General features: G+C 41.9%; 1 long non-coding RNA gene across 2 annotated transcripts in view; it reads right to left on the reverse strand.

The window, feature by feature from the left end:
• LOC112671053 (uncharacterized) overlaps nt 1–17,486 on the reverse strand; it is a 113,377-nt gene that overhangs the window by 27,162 nt on the left and 68,729 nt on the right. For both annotated transcript variants that reach the window (XR_003143357.3, XR_004815956.2), the window contains exons 6-7: nt 6,664–8,123; nt 5,626–5,739 (exon numbers count right to left, since the gene is read on the reverse strand). This is a non-coding gene — a long non-coding RNA (uncharacterized LOC112671053). The remainder of the gene's footprint in view (nt 1–5,625; nt 5,740–6,663; nt 8,124–17,486) is intronic.

Here is a 17,486-nt window from a genome sequence, read left to right on the forward strand (position 1 = left end):
TTGAAACCCTACCATAAAAGAGGGTGGCTTCAATGTAAACTATAGGGACAAGAGAGACTCTACAAGAGAAATCACCATTGGTGTTCAGCCACTGAAGTTATAGATTCAGCATAAAGCAGAGGCCACAAGAGGTTGGAGGACATAGGAGAAAAAGGCTTTTTATCTTTTGTAAAGGTGCTGGGTCTTTACTATTTAGAAAGTGTGCAAGTGAGAATTTTTGTAATATTAATGGCTGGATAGCAATAAAGATAAAATATTGAGAAGGGATAAACAAATTGGAACTGGTTAGCATACATCACCGCTACTACCCACTCCCATCTGTGAAGAGAAGACTGAGCTTTAAAAGAAAAGGGAATGAGAAGATGAACCCAAGATGGAAGATTTGGGTTTAGTAAAGGCATTTATAGCCCATTAGGACAACTGGAGAAGAATGATATGTATATCTTAGGACCAAGGGCAACTGTGGAAGAAAAAAAATATGCTGAGGTCATAGCTAGTAACGTAACAAATGACCCAGTAAAGGAAGGAGTTGCTAAGTATGCAGTAAAGAGCAGTGGATAAACAATTAGAAGCCACGAGCCCTGGCTGTGTGTCTGTTGGTAAGTTATCCAGTGCTATTCAGTATTATCCTGAAAATTACAATGCATTTTCACCTTGAGAAGATTGAAGAAGAGGAGAAGATGGGATTATAGTCCAATGTCCCTCACAGCTCTGAAACCTGTAACTGGACTGTGTAGTACTTATTCTGTAATCATGCAACCTGAGCAAAAGGCAAATAGATGTCCAAATAAGGTTGAAAATGGGAGGAAAGCTAAGGCCATAGATTGTGCTGATAGTGGAGCAAGGAGGAAAGAAAAGTATAGGGACAAAAGAAAAATGAAGGCAGTCCACATTTAAGAAGGACCACTGAGCTCTGTCAAATTTGAATCAGCACTTGCTTTGGCAGCTAGGTGATGAAGCATACCTAGGTCTCTGGTGACGTGACGGTATAGGAAAGATCTAATACCCTCAACCTCATTGCTCAAGTCTCTAAATTCTTTTCATAACGTTTATAATTTTTATAAAAGGATTTAAGTACATATATTCTTATGAGATAAATGCCTAACCCTTTCCCCTGAGTCTTGACAAAAAAGAGAGAGAAACAAAGGATGCAGTGATGGAGACCAGAATCCCAGATAGGGTGGAACTGGAACCCTTGGTTGACTCTAAAACAAGTCCCCTCTCAGAAAGCCAATTTCATTTAAGACTCTGCTCTGTCTTCTTTCCCACAAAAAGTCTCCTCCCCCATCTTACCAACGAATTTCAACCAATCTTCAAATAATCAATATATCTGAGCCACAGCCCTGAGTATAACACTGTGCCAGGGCAGTGGGCTGGGCTGAGGTGGAGGGTGGAGGCACAAAAATGAGGACAAAAACAAGAAATGTGCCTTCACCTAGCTTTGTGATCCTACTGGAAGAAGATGCAGATATAAAAGAACCATATTTCCTATTACGGTTGCTATCAAGACATTGATCATTTTTGCTATTCAATTCTCCAATCTGAAAACCAAAGACAAGAGCCCTCCCTACCTCACAGATTAAACATCCCAGGGTAGCTAAGAGCAGAAGAGGTGATGGGATGAGAAGCATATTGTAGATTCTAAGTATCAGGTTGGAAGCTCTTTTGAATAAGTAGACAAGTGCGAAATACAAAGAGAAAATGAGTTACCACTCTTACAATAATGATAGACATCTAATAATAACCACAAGGTCCAGTACGTCTCAGAATTAGGGTGAGTTGCACTCAGGGCCAGCTTCATGCTGCGAGCCTGTGCGCTTGAACACAGCCTCATGCTCAGAGGGACCTTGTGCATGGTTTAATGCTTCCCTGTCCTTTGAAATTGTTCACTTTTGAACAAGGGGCCCTACATTTCCATTTGGCACTGGGTTCTGCAAATTATGTTGCCACTTCTGCCTGGACTCAAGGGCAAGGATTACAAAAATCAGTCAGAACAAGGCATTTGACATCCTAACCCAAGGCTGAAATATCCTTTCCATTTCTTTAAGTATTTGGGTTCTTTGTTTATTTCACTTTTCTGGCTGTTTTAATCATCTTTCTTTATTCTACATTTCCTCACCTTTAAAATCTCTATAACCTTCTTCATAGAGATCTAATTTTCCTACCTATTAAGTGATGTGTGTGTGTGTGTGTGTGTGTGTGTGTATAGAGTTTTTGAGGTATAGATGCTCAACGGTGTATAGATCTGCAAAAAATCTGAAAATACTGTGAGTTCACTTTTGAGTCTAAAATGGACAGGGGCTGTGATGTATGCAATTGGCAGCGTTGCCACCAGCAACAAAAGGAAAGTCAAAGAGGAGATGAATTCTTTAAAAAAATATATATCAAAAGGTACCTATAAGACCTCTTCTGTCAAGGACATTATGAGGTATGAGTTGTTAAAGCAGAAAATTGAATAATTACAATATTGAACAGAAAAATCATCTATAAAAACACTCTTGAAAGAGGTAGAATAGGGAAGTGGCCAAGAATGTGACTTTTGTGTCAGACAACTGGGTTCAAATATAAGCTCTGTAATTTTTCTATGGATGTGACCTTGGGCAAATTTCTTAACTTGTGTTAGTTTGCTATCACAGCAAATAAACTCCTACAAAGCTAGCAACTAAAAACAATACGTATTCATTAACTTACAGTCCCTGTGTGTTAGGAGTCCCCACATGGCTTAATAAGGTCCTCTGTTCAGGAACTCATGAGATTGCAATCCAAATGTCAGCCACCCTACATCCTTATCTGGAGGCTCATCTAAGGAAACTCCAATTCCAAGCTCATTCAGCTTGTTGGCAGGGTCCATTTCCCTGTAGACATATGACCTAGGGCCTCCACCTCTCACTGGCTATTGGCTAAGGACTAGTCATCTTTAGGTCCAAGGGGTCACAAGTGGCTCACTGCCATGTGGCTGCCTCCCATAGGGGAGTCATGGCTGTTTGTTTCTTCAAGACCAGCAGCGGGCTCTCTGTCACTCCACCTGCTATGGTGAGTTGTACATAACGTAACAACATCAAAAGGAGTGACGTCCCATCACCTTTGCCATATCCCGTTGGCTAGAAGCATTCCCACCAACACTTAAGAGGGGGAGAGATTAACACCAGGGGATGCACATCATATCATAGGGTCTTCTTAACATTTTTCTGACCCCACCATCTAGCTTTTTAATTACAATTTGGACATAAAATAATGTATAAAATCACTTTGGAAAGAGGTAGAGTGGAAGAGTGTTTAAGAACGTAGACTGTTAAGTCAGACATCTGGAATTCAAATCCTAGCTCTTCAATGTCACTGAGGGTGTGAGCTTGGGCAAGGGGGCAAGGTTTCACTTTCTTCTCCTACAAACAGGGAATCGTAATGATAATTACCTCATGGGTTGATGGGAGGATTAAATGAGATAATGCTTGTAAATTATTTAAGACAGTGCCTGACACTTAATGAATGCTCAATACTTGTCAACTTAATAAACACGCTCCTCCTTGCAGCCAACCTAGAACAGAGTCTAGCCCAGGCTGAGTTGTTTAAACTATCCTGACTTGGCAAATTAGAGGTAGAGCCATAACAAAACCCCAAAGGCAGAGTTTAAGCTATCACCAATATAAGCCTGTTGTGCCTGCTGACCCTGATTCGGCCTCTCCAAGCTGTCCTTTCCCCTGCCCAATCAGCATGCTCAGGGGTGGGGATGGAGGGGCACGTTTCCTTTGGAGTGGGCTGGGGATGGCCAGTGCGGCAGAATGAGCAGCACAGCACGGGAAGGTGGCTTTCCTCCAGGGATGAGTAGATGCTTAGACTTGGAGGCTAATTTGAGAGAGGAGGTGCAGGGACAGCGAGGCTCTGCAAGAGTTGAGGGTGTGTGGGTGGAGCACAACGGAGACAGGGAGACGAGGACAGCAGAAGATCTGGGTGTGCTGAAGTGACCTTGTCTCTCTGCAGCAAGCTCAGACAGCAGAGGAGGTGATGACTTGCAGTTCCACTATCAGTGCCGCATGAGTCACTCGCCATATGGCTGGCCTCGTCTCTCTCCATATTTCCCACATCAGTTTAAATGAAACCACTGCACACATGTGTAGGTACACGTACGTGCCCGGACAGCTACGAGCGCAGCGGGTCAGCGCTTGCTCTGAGGAGCGAGACCCGTCTCCCAGGAATTAGGCATAAATTTGGCCCTCGGTGTGATGACTCGGCATTTTTACAAAATATCGCTTGTCAGTGCAAGGATCTTAGCAGGTGTTAAGGAGATGACTTAAAAGATCACCTTTCTTTGAAGTAGAAATTAATCTCTTGGATTGATGGAGACCCTGAGAAAAAGGAGATGGATGGTAGGAGAAAAGGGACACAGGCATGACTCCAGCACGAAGGAAACAATTGCTTGTATACATTTGCAAGCACCTCACCAGTAACCAAAATGCCTTTCCATGTATTCTCTGCAGTCCTCACCAGAACAAAGACAATATTATCTGCATTTGTATAAAAAAATGAGTCTCTAGGACATGAAATGAGTAGCAGAGAAGAATTCTAGAATGCAGGTCTTGAATGTCTAATTCAGTGTTCTTTCCTCTGCAGACTGGGGAAGGGGCCCAGAACGGCCTTCTCCAGCACCCTGACATCCGTGTAGAGGTTCCTAGTTAAACTTTAATTGAGCAAGTTCTGCCCAGGCACTGCCAAAATACAGATACATTACACGAGACTCCCTGAAACTGTTTTCTTATCTATAAATTGGGGTAATAATACCATTCGCCTAATTGCTTTGTTTGAGGATTGAATCGGTAAGTAATTATAAAGTGTGTAAGAAAGTGAGCGAAATGTTAAATTAAGTGTTAGCCGCTGGTCTTGGCCTCATCTTTTGGCCTTCCCATTTCAAATAAAAATACTTCTTCAGAGAGGCATTAAGACTAACTTGCTGCATGGAGGAAGGAGGAAAGAGTGGAGGTGGCCGAGCACCCAGAAGGGGAGGCCCAACGCCCAGGGAAAGGAAGGTGACCAGGTTCCCCAGGGTCACCAGGTTGACGGCCCCAACCTTGGAGCAGCTAATCCAGCCTGAATCTGAGTTACTAAACTGCCGAGGAGGGTCCTTCTCCATTTCGGTATCACTTCCTGATTCATGACCATAAAATACTACCTTTCATGCGGGACACGAAACAGTTTTATCCTTTGTGACACTCCGTTTCCTCGCTCTTACTGGTGAGCTGGTCCCTCTGCTTGGGAGGGCCGGGGGGGCCCCCGATTGTCATGTCAGCTGAGATCTGTGACGCATCGACTCCCACTGGACTGATTTCAAGCTGCCTCGGGTTTGACAACCAGATTTCCCCGCCTTCCTTCTCCTCTCCGTAAGAGAATTTAGCACCACCGCGAAGTCCATTCAGCCCCCCTGACTGTGGGTTCTTAAATCAGCTCCCCAAATCCTCCTACCAGCAGCACATCCCACCATCTCTGTACACTGGGGCCTCGTAGCGCAGGGGCGAGGAGTAAGAAATCGGGGCAAAGGAAACAAGCAAGAGAACCTAGGAGCTGAGATCTCTAAGTTTTATTCCAAACCATCATATCAATAAGTGGTTTGAACTGAAGAAAAGCCAAGTTCACCTGGTCTTGGTGGCTTATTTTCTCCATTCATCAGGCAGTGACAACAGCGACCTCAGTCACGGGGAGGCAGGAGCTTCATTAGCTTGTGGCTTTTAAAGACTCAGACACAAAAGGCTGTGTAATAGGAGTGCAAAGTCTCATTATTAGGTAATAATTCGCATCTGGCTGATTCAAATTGCAGATCTCTTTGTATCTAACCTTCTTCCAATTACGTTGCTTCATTTTTTTTCTGAATATTTTTTAAAGTCACTTTGAAGTGTCATAATTACTGTTTCAATAAAACCTCACATAGGATGATGGAGTCTACACTGGATGAAGAAAGCAGGAGAAACCGTGCTCTCCCCACCCCTCTGCCCCACCCCCCCAAAATTAAAATCTCATCCTTGTTTTACAAGCAGTGAAATCAGTGCCTTATTTGGAGGGTGTTCACTCAAGGGGAGAAACTTTTTTATGTGGAAGTGATCACTGTACACTTGCCAGATAGTTAATTACATTAGGTTGTTCTGCCCACGATTGCAAATCAACTTCATGCAGCAGGGACTTGTGGTCAAGATAATAGCAAAAGATAATGCAGTAAAACAACTGTGAAAAGAAAATGGTGCAAAGCATAAATGTTGAAAATTGCTGTTTGTTTTTATATATATGTATTTAGGAGGGTGGCAACATGCTCTTTGCTGTTATCACAAGCATTAAAGTTTAATAGACCATCCGTGAGTTATTTACTGCTCAGAAACACCTGCTCCGCGAGATAAAGTAGCAGCTATCTTTCTAGTTTTAAAATTGACATTCAGCCAGTTATATTTCTGGTCTCTCTCATCACTTAGATGGCTGTTGACTTTTCGTAAATGTCAAAGGAGATTTTCAACTTAATTTTATTCCTCATGCTGGTTCCTTCCTTGGGCTCTCCAGAGGCCCCGCTTGTCTGCGGCCTCCAAGTCAGCTCCAAGAAAGGGTTGCTGAAAGGAAATCTCTCATTGGAGAAAAGCGAATGCATTTACAACTGTCTTTTGCACACATTGTAAAGAAAAAGGGACTCACCGAACCCCATCCATGATTACTCCTGCTGAGTCTTCCTACTGTGTTCACGAGGATGAAGGCTGCAGTAAGCAAGCAAGGTATCCACACGCGTGTCTGGAGGATCACAGGTTAGGCTCGGTGTCCCTGTGCAGATAGATGGCCTCCCTTTTCTCAGGGCCTGTCTCGTTTCTGGAGACATCTCTTTTCTCTGCGTGTTTTCTCCATTCTCTGTCAGCTGGCCCATGTGTTCCTTACTCCACAGTCCAAACTCCAGAAGATCAAGTCCGATTAGCTTAGCACTCTTCACGCCTAGACCAAGTTCTTTACCTCAAACCACTTCACAGAAACACCACCAGACTGTGGCCAGACCACTCGTGGGAGGGACCACATCCAATCAATCAGTGCTCACTTCTGTGCAAAAACTACTCAGCTAAACTGCCCGAGGCCGTGGCCCCAGGTTGACCGTGTCACCCCAAAGGAGACGTCAGGTGTTTCGTCCACACTGACTGACCGGGGCTGTCTACAACGTGCTGGGTTCTAAGGCAGCAGGTGCTGACACAGTGAGGAGTTCCCGGAAGTATCAAGCTCAAGAAGAAATTGAGCCAGGAACCTGGAGCAGTAGAATGTGGCTGCTGGACTTAGTTCAAATCCTGGCTCTACCGTCCATCTCCACATGACCTTGGGCGAGGGATGTAACCTCTTTGTGCCTAACACCCTCGTACGTAAAATGGGGTTTCTAACATTACCTACCTCATAATGTAGTCATGAGGATGAAATGAGGTGACACGTACAAAATGCTGAGCCCGGCGTCTCCCCGTGATAAGTGCTTAGTATCCGATTGGTTGTGCTCAGCTGTTCATTTGATATTTTTGTCTGTGGGTATGTGTCTGTGTTTATCTCAGGTACACAGAATTGGAATTAATGATAATCCTTGGTCTATGACACACTCCCCTCATTTGCCTATGCAGGGCTGTCCTTTATTTTATGCACTCATTTGTAATATGATCAACGTCCAATAACCCATCAGCCTGTAAGCCTCTTCCAACTCAGCTCCCTCTCGCTCCCCTAGAGATAACCACCATCCTGAATGATGTGTGAATCATTGCCCAGCACTGTTTGTATTATTCTTATGAAAACACATATACTTGGGACGCGTGGGTGGCTCAGCGGTTGGGCATCAGCCTTTGGCTCAGGGCATGATCCTGGGGACCCGGGATCGAGTCCTGCATCGGGCTCCCTGCATGGAGCCTGCTTCTCCCTCTGCCTGTGCCTCTGCCTCTCTCTGTGTGTCTCTCATGAATGAATACATAAAATATTTTAAAAAAAGACATATACTTAACATATTTAGTTTCAGTTGTTAAGCTCTATAAAAAAACGGGGTCTCATGAGACTTGCTTTTTGTCCCTTAAAGTTGCGGTAGAGAGAACGGTTTGTGTCCTCATGTAGATCTTTTCTCTTCATTTGTACTCCTGTGTAATATCCTGTTGTGAAACAAATTATTTAAAGACTCAGTAAATATTAGCTGTTATTTTCAGCTGTTAGCCGGTGCTAGCCACCTTTCCTTACCCTTCTCCCGGTTCCTGACCATCCTCTGCTAACTCCTAACTTCAACCTTGGGCATCATGGTGCTCCGTCTAGATCTGCGCTTCTGACCAGGAGTAGACCAAGGTGGACATGGACTGCGCTCACCGGTCTCCTTCCTCCCTTCCTCAGGACTCCGCATCCCTAAATCATACCCTGCTGTTTGGTCTGCTCCATCCTCTAAGGAGAGAAGAGGCCTAGACAAGTACCTGGTAGGAACAGTTGAATTGATTGTTGCCTTTTAATTTTTTCAGTGGGAGCAGGAAGAGCTTTTATTGACAAGGCTGTTATGCAAATGCGAATCTATCACAGGGCAGTATTGGCATCCTTATTATCTGGCACTTCTGCAATCCTGCCCTGCTTCAGCTCCCTCCCCCACCACCTTCCTTGATCCTGCCACTGACGGTTCTAGTGGAAAAGCTGCAGACTACAGTGCTGCATGGCGCCATAGATAGGTAGGAAACAGCTGGAAGATGCTTCCCATGTGTTGTCTGAATACAGAAATGGCAAATAAAGCAAGAGCTGTAGGTCCCAGCTGCATTTTCTTTCCAGTGACTGCTGTGGGCCCCGTAGAAAACTCATGAAGTGACCCTTATTAGTTTTGGCCAAGCTCCCTCCTAGGCAATTACTGTAGCAAAGCTCAGACACTGAATTCTGATTGATTCTGGAAGATTAAGCAAGAAAACGAAGGCACCATAATATTGTAGCCAGAAAGGTAACCTGGCTTTAAATTCATGCACTGATTCAGAAGAAAGAGGCAAGCTGCCAACATTTCATGCCAGGTTTTCTAAGTTACATCACATTTTCTTAACGCTGATTTTGACCTCCCCTCCCCCAAATAGATACCCACACTTCTGGTTAAAGACTAGATGAAAGAGGTAGTTTCACATGCCTCCCTCCCATCAGATTGATCACATTTTTCTCCCATGTTCTCCCTCTGTGAGAGGCAGGACAGGAGGAGGGAGGACGGGGGAGTAGTGTAATTGAACATCTATTGAAGAATTTCTCTGTAAACTGTAACATAGCCCATCACTGGTGGGGGTGCCACATTTGGAAGTTTTCTTTCATTAATTCCACTAACGGTTTCAATATTTGTATGTTTGATTGTTTGTAAACTCTGGCAGAGAGACTCATAATCGGCATCCCCTGTGATGAGTATTGAGCTGGAATCTGAACAAAGGGCTATGTTTATCATGGTGAGAGAAGCCATTTTTCTTTTTTTCAAAGATTTATTTATTTATTTATTTGGTGGGAGGTGGGGAAGAGCCTTTGAGCAGAGGGAGGGACAGTGGGAGAGGGAGAGGGGGAGAGTCTCCAGCAGACTCCATGCTGAGTTCAGAGCCCCATGTGGGGCTTGATCCCACAACCCTGAGATCATGACCTTAGCCATAATCAAAAGGGAGATGCTTAAAAAAAAAAAAAAAAAGGTTGGGGGGAGATGCTTAACTGACTGAGCCACCCAGTCGCCCTGAGAAGTCATTCTTCTATGGTGAGGCGGTGAGAACCCAAACCACCTACCCCCACACAGCTCATATTCATATGACTTGAGTATTCTGCTGTCCTCACCATTCCAGGAAACCTTCACCCAGAAAGATAAATTTGCAAATAACTGAACGTTCTTGAACATCTATTTTAAATTGACAGCTTTTCAATAGGTAGCATCAAACTGATTGTTTATGATCCACATCATTTCCCATTCTGTTCTCAAAACCCTTACCTTCTTGGGTCCACCAATCATAAACTCTTACATCAGGATGTTTATCCAATTCTAATCAAGCTTCTGTTTTTAAAGTCTACCTTAAACGAGACTTTAAAACCCTGTAAGTATCCTGGCTTTGCCCTACACCCTGAAACTCTACAAGAATCCTCAACAGAGTGTCCTTCCTTACCACTGGAAGCAACAAACTCAGCTCTGTCTTTCCAACAGGCTATTTTGTGCTGACATTTGACAATGAAGAAGAACAAAAAGAGAGGTGACAACTGGGTGTTGTAAAATGATTGGGACTCAACCAGCTATTAAAAACAGAGAAGAATCTTCCAAGAGGGGAGAACAGCTGAGCAAAGACAGGCAGGCTTACAAGGGTATGAGTCCCAGGTCATTCTGGGGCTTAAACTGCATTGTGTCTGAGGGAACATATTAACCTTCTCCGGTACAAAATGACAGCATCTTAGAAGCTCCTCCTTCCCATGACTGAGGAGTTCTAGCCTGCAGGGGTATCCTGTCAGCGTCTTTAGGAATAAAGAGCAGCTCCAAGATGCCCAGAGGAGACCTGCCTCACCTCCAAGCTGTAGCTCCCTCACCTCCCAGGCTATCTCCATCATATTAATTGTCCAGTTTTCTTTAGTTTCCACTTCACTGCTGTCCAGGTCATCCCAGTTTCACATGGACTAACTCCAAATCTACTGCATGTACACACCATTGAGCCAGGCATTCTGTTTTCATGACCAGCCCCACCATCATCAGCATCACCATCACCTTCACCACCATCATCCCCACCACCATCATCCCCACCACCATCATCCCCCCCATCATCACCACCATCTTCACCACTATCATCATCACCACCATCATCATCACCACCATCATCCCCACCATCACCAGCATCACCACCATCATCCCCACCACCATCATCACCACCATCAGCAGCAGCATAACCATCATCACCATCATCACCACCACCACCATCATCACTGCACCATTTTCATCACCATCATCAGCATCAGAATCTAGATGAGGCAAGCAGATCAGTAGAATTCACTAGAGTCCCACACTTTTAGCCCTCCATAGCCAGTGATTTCTTATTTCTCAGTGTGCCCTCCTTCTCTGAGGTTTTCATAAAGCCACTAACTGCCTCTTCAGGGGAATGTCTTCTTCCCAGAAGCCTCAGAGGCCTGCATATGGGGAACAGAGATTTTATAGATTGGACCCCAGAGCCTGATAGCCCGGGCTCTGGTTAATATGGCTTTTAGACCAGAGTGGCCTGGCCTGTGCCTTCCCACAAAGGAAGCAGTTTCGGGGACTGGTCCAGGCTGTATCCTCTACACCTGAAAAGAAGCCATGATGTGAATACCCACACTTGCAAGCCACTTTTCCCTTATAACAGCTTCCCTTCAGTTTCCCGCAAACAATGTGCACCTTCCCTGGTAAGGAAGCTGAACTACACATATGGGAATATTTGAACTTCTTAAGCCCAGAGAAGGCCAGTGGGCGGGGGGGAGAACCAGGACTTTGTAGGCAGACAAATCTTCCAATCCGCATTCTAACCCTGTGTGACCTCAGATGGGTTCCTTAAACTTGCTTAAGTTTACCAAATGTTAAAAGGGAAAAAATAATCCTGATACAACAAGGCAGCAGGGTTGCTAAAGGAGGAAAAGCTCCTGGCACTTTGCAGGTGCTTTAGTAAATGTTAATTTTCTCCTCTTACCCTCAGCTTTTAGCCATAAGGCCTGATTTCCATTCACCCAGTAATAAGAGACATGACCTTTTAAAGCAAGAAATCCATGATTTAATACCCCCAGCAACTGTCTGTGATAGGACACCACAGACATTCTTTCCAGAACTTCTCCTTTCCCATTCACATGGATAACTGAAAGTGTAAAAAGTGTCTTCCAACATCTCTGGAGGTGGAGGTGGCTGAAAAAAGTGGGGAGTGGTGGCTAAGTAGTGCCTCCGAGCATACAAAGTGTAAAACCTCCAGCGGAAGCCAACCTGTCACTCTCCGTGTTGCCTATAAAGTTGTTATGGCCTGGAGCATGTAAGCCGGGTCCCCTTGGCAGGAATCCCAAAGGCTTTAGCATTCATGACTGCCCAGCATTTCCCAGGGTTCTTGCGTGAGCTACAAAGATGTCCCTTAGCTTGGTGTCGAATGAAAAATATATCATCCCGCTGTCTCTCTCTGCTGTCATGTCTTCAATGCTCAGCCAATTTAGTCTGGGAAGCACACTTCTCCAGGAAAAGCCATACTTACACCGGCCTTGCATGCTCCCACATTGCTCGGCAACCTGCACAAATTAGGTCTGATTTCAAAGCCGGGTGTTCAAAGAGAAGAGGAAGCTGGGTCTGGGAGAATAGATGGAGCCGATTGCCTTGAAAGCTTTCTCGTTCATTTTGGTTTCAGTCCCTGTCCCCAGATCTTTGGTGCCAACGAGGAGAGAGCTCTTTCCATCCTGAGAAAGTGAATACAGTATTTCCCAAAAAAAACCTTGAACCATTGCCCACACCTCAGATCTCAAGGCTTTCCTAAGGTCATAGTGCCCAAAGCTAGGTCTTAAAAGTAATGGCAAGAATACACACCTGCAATGATGGAGGGAGGCGGAGGGCACCCAGGAGGCTTCACGCAGACCCACAGCGCCCTCTGCTGCGGGCACTCCTGCCATCGCACCTGAGGTGGCTGAGTCGGCATTGGGATGTCTTTGCCCACTGCACTGTGTTGGCACGTCCAAGAGCTCCTCCTCTCCAGCCTTCTCCCCCACCCTTCCCGGGATCCAGCCAAAATTTTGTGCTTTGTAGTTTTTCTGATATCCCCCTCAAATGCCAAAATAGCCAAATGTTTGCAAATAATGCATTTGTAAACTGTTCATTTGAAAACGTGTGTGTGTGTGTGTGTGTGCATGTGTGTGTGTGTGTGGCTGACCCAGGTTTTGAATACACTGTACCCTGGAAATTTTTTGGATTGCCAGAAGATGTAAGGAGTGAAAAGGAACTTTTCAGAAAAACCCAGTAATAGATGATTAAATCTCTGGTTTATTCAGAATTGCTCCAGTTCTGTTTTTGCCTGGGATACTCCACCTTACTATTTTTACAAGCAATCTAATAAGGGGTGAGGGAAAGGTGGTGGCAGGTAGACAGGAAGAAACCTTCAAAGGTTGTGGTGGACTCATGATTAAAACTAAAAGCAATGTGCCCGTTGCAAAAGCTATTTCAGGGGAAGACAAAACTACCATCCACCACGATAGACAGCTACTTGCCTAAATGCTAGAAGTACTAGAAGTAGAGGGATCACTAGAAAATATTGCATTGTCCCCGTAAAAGACGACTGGATCTAGGGTCAGAAGACTTGAGATTTCTAGCAATCGTTTTACCCATCTTTGAGGCTTGTTATTGTACAATAAATATTGAAACACCCACTGTTTGCCAAACCCATAATAGATCCTAGGACACCACGGTGGAGACAGCCTGCCCTCTCCAAGTCTGCAGGCTCCTAAGGGCAGCAATTGAATCAAACACCATAGCTCCCCGGGATCAGTAGTATGAGAGGATACGTACAGGTGACCTCAAACAGCGGGGCAAAGAAGTGTAACCCAGAGAACCAAGAAAGCGGGTGTGAAAGCACTTTAAAAAAAAACACGTGAGAGAGCTGGGGGGATCTCCTCGATTTTTTTTGCTTTTCTTATTGGGGAAAAAATATACATAACATAAACTTTACCATTTAAAGTTCAAACTCAGTAGTATTAAGTACCTTCACGGTATTGTGGAACCATCACCACTATCCATTTCCAGAACGTTTTCATCATCTCCAATAGAAACTTTGTACCCGTTAAAGATAACTCGCGTTTCCCTGTCTCCCTGACCCCTGGAACCCCTGGTTCCACTTTCTCTATATATAAAGTTTGTCTACTCTAGGTACCTCAATATAAGTGGAATCATACAATATTTGTTCCCTTGTGTCTGGCTTATTTCACTTGGCATAATGTTTTTGGGGGTTTTCCTTGTTGTAACTTCTGTCAGAATGTCATTTCTTTTTAAGGTTACTCCATTACATGAATATCTATATCTATATATATATATATATATATATATATATATATATATATTCATTGTGTGAATATATCACATTTTATTTTTTCATTCATATATTAATGGACAGTTCCTACCTTTTGGCCATTGTGAATAATGCAATGAATATTAGCGCACAAGGTATCTCTTTGAGCGCCTACTTTCGATTTTTTTGGGTAGATACCTAGAAGTGAAAATTCATGAAGTTTTCCCTGTGTTTTTAAGAGTTTTATAGTTTAGCTCTTATGTTTAGACATATTTGGTCTATTTTTAGCATTTTTTGTATACAATGTGTATTTTCTGTATATTCTAGAGTTTTGTTTTGTTTTTGTAGCTACCATGGGGTTTACATATAACATCCTACACTTAGAACTATCTACTTTGAACTGGTTGAACAACTTCAACCACAGTTGCAAACTCTACTCCTATAGAGTTATGTCCCCCTTTTTATGTTATTGATGTCATGAATTACATCTTTACACATTATGTACACAGTATTTTTATGCACTTATCTTTTAAATCCCGTAGATGATAAAAGGTAGAATTACAGACCAAAATTATAATAATATTGGCTTTTATATGTGCCCATCTATTTTTACCTTCACCCATTTCTTCTTCTTTTTCAGAATCATTTTAGCTATTATACTTCTTTTGTTTTTCCATACCAGTTCTAGAATACCAGTGTCTATATCTACAGAAATGCTTGCTGAAGTTTTTATAGGGATTGCATTAAACCTGTATATCAAATTGAGGAGAATTGACATCTTTACTATGTTGAGTCTTCCAATTTATGAACATGGCATATCTCTCCATTTGTTTAGGTCTTCTTTGATTTTTTTCAGTGTTGTGTAGTTCTTGCATATAATCCTGCACATGTTTTGTTATTACATAAGCATTTCATTTTTTGAGCAATTATAAATATTATAAATATTTCTGTATAATTAATTCCAGCGTTCATTGTTAATATACCAAAATCACAAATGATTTTGTCCATCTGGAAGTTCCTTTTTTCAATATTCCTTGATATTTGCTTTCCAAAAAAAAAAAATATATCATCTGTAGAGAGAAACAGTTTTATTTCTTCCTTTATGAGCCATATGCCCTTTATTTCCTTTTCTCATCTTATTTACCTGGCAAGAATGTCCAGCGCTATGTTGAATAAGAGAGCAGACATCTTTGGCTTGTTCCTGATCTTAGGGAGAAAGCATGTAGTCTTCACTATTATGTAAAAGCTGTGAGGCTTTTTTTTTTCTTTTTAGATGTTCTTTATAGAATTAAGAAAATTTCACAAGGGACGCCTGGGTGGCTCAGCAGTTGAGCGTCTGCCTTCAGCTCAGGTCGTGACCCTAGGGTTCCAGGATCCAGTCCCACATGGGGTCCCTGCAGGGAGCCTGCTTCTCCCTCTGCCTGTGTCTCTGCCTCTCTCTCTCTGTGTCTCTCATGAATAAATAAATAAAATCTTTAAAAAAAAAAATTTCCCTCTATTCCTATCTTTTTGAGAATTTTAATCATGAATGTATATTGAAGTTTTTCAAATGATTTTTTTCTGTATCAATTAATATTATATGATTTTTTTCCTTAAACTTGCTAAGATGGTGCATTTGATGATTGATTTCAAATATTGAACCAACAACATGCATTTCCAGAATAAATCCAACTTGATCATGCTGTATAATATTTTAAATATATTTCTAAATTCTGTTTGTGAATATTTACAAAGGAATTTGTATCTATGTTTATGACAGATATTGGTCTGTAGGATTTTCTGTTAACTGTATTTTCTGGTTTGATATCACAGTAATACTAGATTCATAACATAAATTTTTATTTTCTCCCCCTTTATTTTCTAAATGAGATTACATAGATTTGATATCAGTTTTTTCTCTAAATGTTTGGTAAAATTCTCCAGTGAAACATTCTGGGCCTAGATATTTGTTTGGGGGGAGTTTTTAAATTATGAACTGAATTTACCTAACAGTTATGAGGCTACTCATATAATTCATTTCATATTAGGTGAGTTGTGATAGTTTGCGGTTTTCTAGGAAATGGTTAACCAATAAAATCACATTTGTATATGTGGAGTTGTTTGTGCCATTCTCTTATTTCTCTTTTGGTATCAGCAGAGTCTATAATGATTACACTGTTTCATTCCTCATATTGAATATTTGTTTTCAATGCTAAAAATAGACCAAATATATCTAAACATAAGGCATATTTGTGCCCTCTTTTTTTTTCTTTGTCAGTTTTGCTAGGGATTTGGCAAATTTTTTATTAAGTTTTTTATTTTAATTCCAGTAGTTAACATGCAGTTTTATATTAGTTTCAGGTGTACAATATAGTGATTCAACAATTCTATACATTACCTGATACTCATCACAAGTACACCCCTTAATCCCCTATCACCTATTTCACTGTATCCCCACCTACCGCCCCTCTGTTAACCACCCAGGTCTTTTTTCATTGGTTTCCTACACTATTTTTTTCCATTTTTATTTCCCTACTTATCACTTCCTACTTTTGTTATTTCCTTCCTTCTACTTACTTTGGGTTTATTTTCTTCTTTTTCCAGGTTCTTCAGGTAGGAACTTACACTATTGATTTGATACTTTTATTCATTTCTAATGTAGGAATCTAGTGCTACAAATTTCCCTTTCAGCAACACTTTGGTTGTGTCCTGCTAATTTTAATGTGTTTTATTTTCACGTTCATTCAGTTCAATGTCTGTTTTGATTTCTCACGAGGCCCTCTTTTTGACCCATAGCTTAGTTAAGTGTGCTGTGGATTTCCAAGTGTTTGGAGATTTTCCTGTTATCTTTCTGGCTTTGATTTTTAGTTTTATTCCTTGTAGTCAGAGAATATACTCTGTATGATTTCAATATTTTAAAATTTGTTTGAGTTTGTTGTATGACCCAAGATAGTGTCTACTTTGGTGTGTGTCCCATGGACACTTGAAAAACAAAAGAACTTACCTACTACTGTTGCATGGAATGTTTTATAAATGTTGATTAGATCCTCTTTGTTGATGGAAGATTTGAGTTCTTCTGTATCTTTGTTCATACTCTGTGTAGTTGTTCTATCGATTGTTGGGAGAGGGGTGAAAGTTCCAACTATAACTGGATTGATCTATTTCTTGTTTTAATTATATCAGTTTTTGCTTCACATATTTTGCTGCTTTGTTGTCTGGTACATGAGCATTTGGTATTGACCTTTTTGTCATTATATAATGTCCCTCTTTGTCCCTGATAATTTTCTGTGCTGTAATGTCTACTGTACCTAATTAATATACCCACTTCTGTTTTCCTTTTACTAGTATTTGCATAATTTTACGTGTTCTCATCTTACTATTTTTAACCTGCACACAGAATGTGAGTTTTCTATAATGAATAGATCATTGTATCACTTTCTTTTTTTTAATCCACTCTGCCAATCTCTGTCTTTTAATTTGTGTATTTAGAACTTTTAATAATTTAATGTAATATTGATATGT

This window comes from Canis lupus, chromosome 5 (assembly GCF_003254725.2).
Source record: "Canis lupus dingo isolate Sandy chromosome 5, ASM325472v2, whole genome shotgun sequence".
In the NCBI taxonomy this organism is placed as follows: Eukaryota; Metazoa; Chordata; class Mammalia; order Carnivora; family Canidae; genus Canis; species Canis lupus.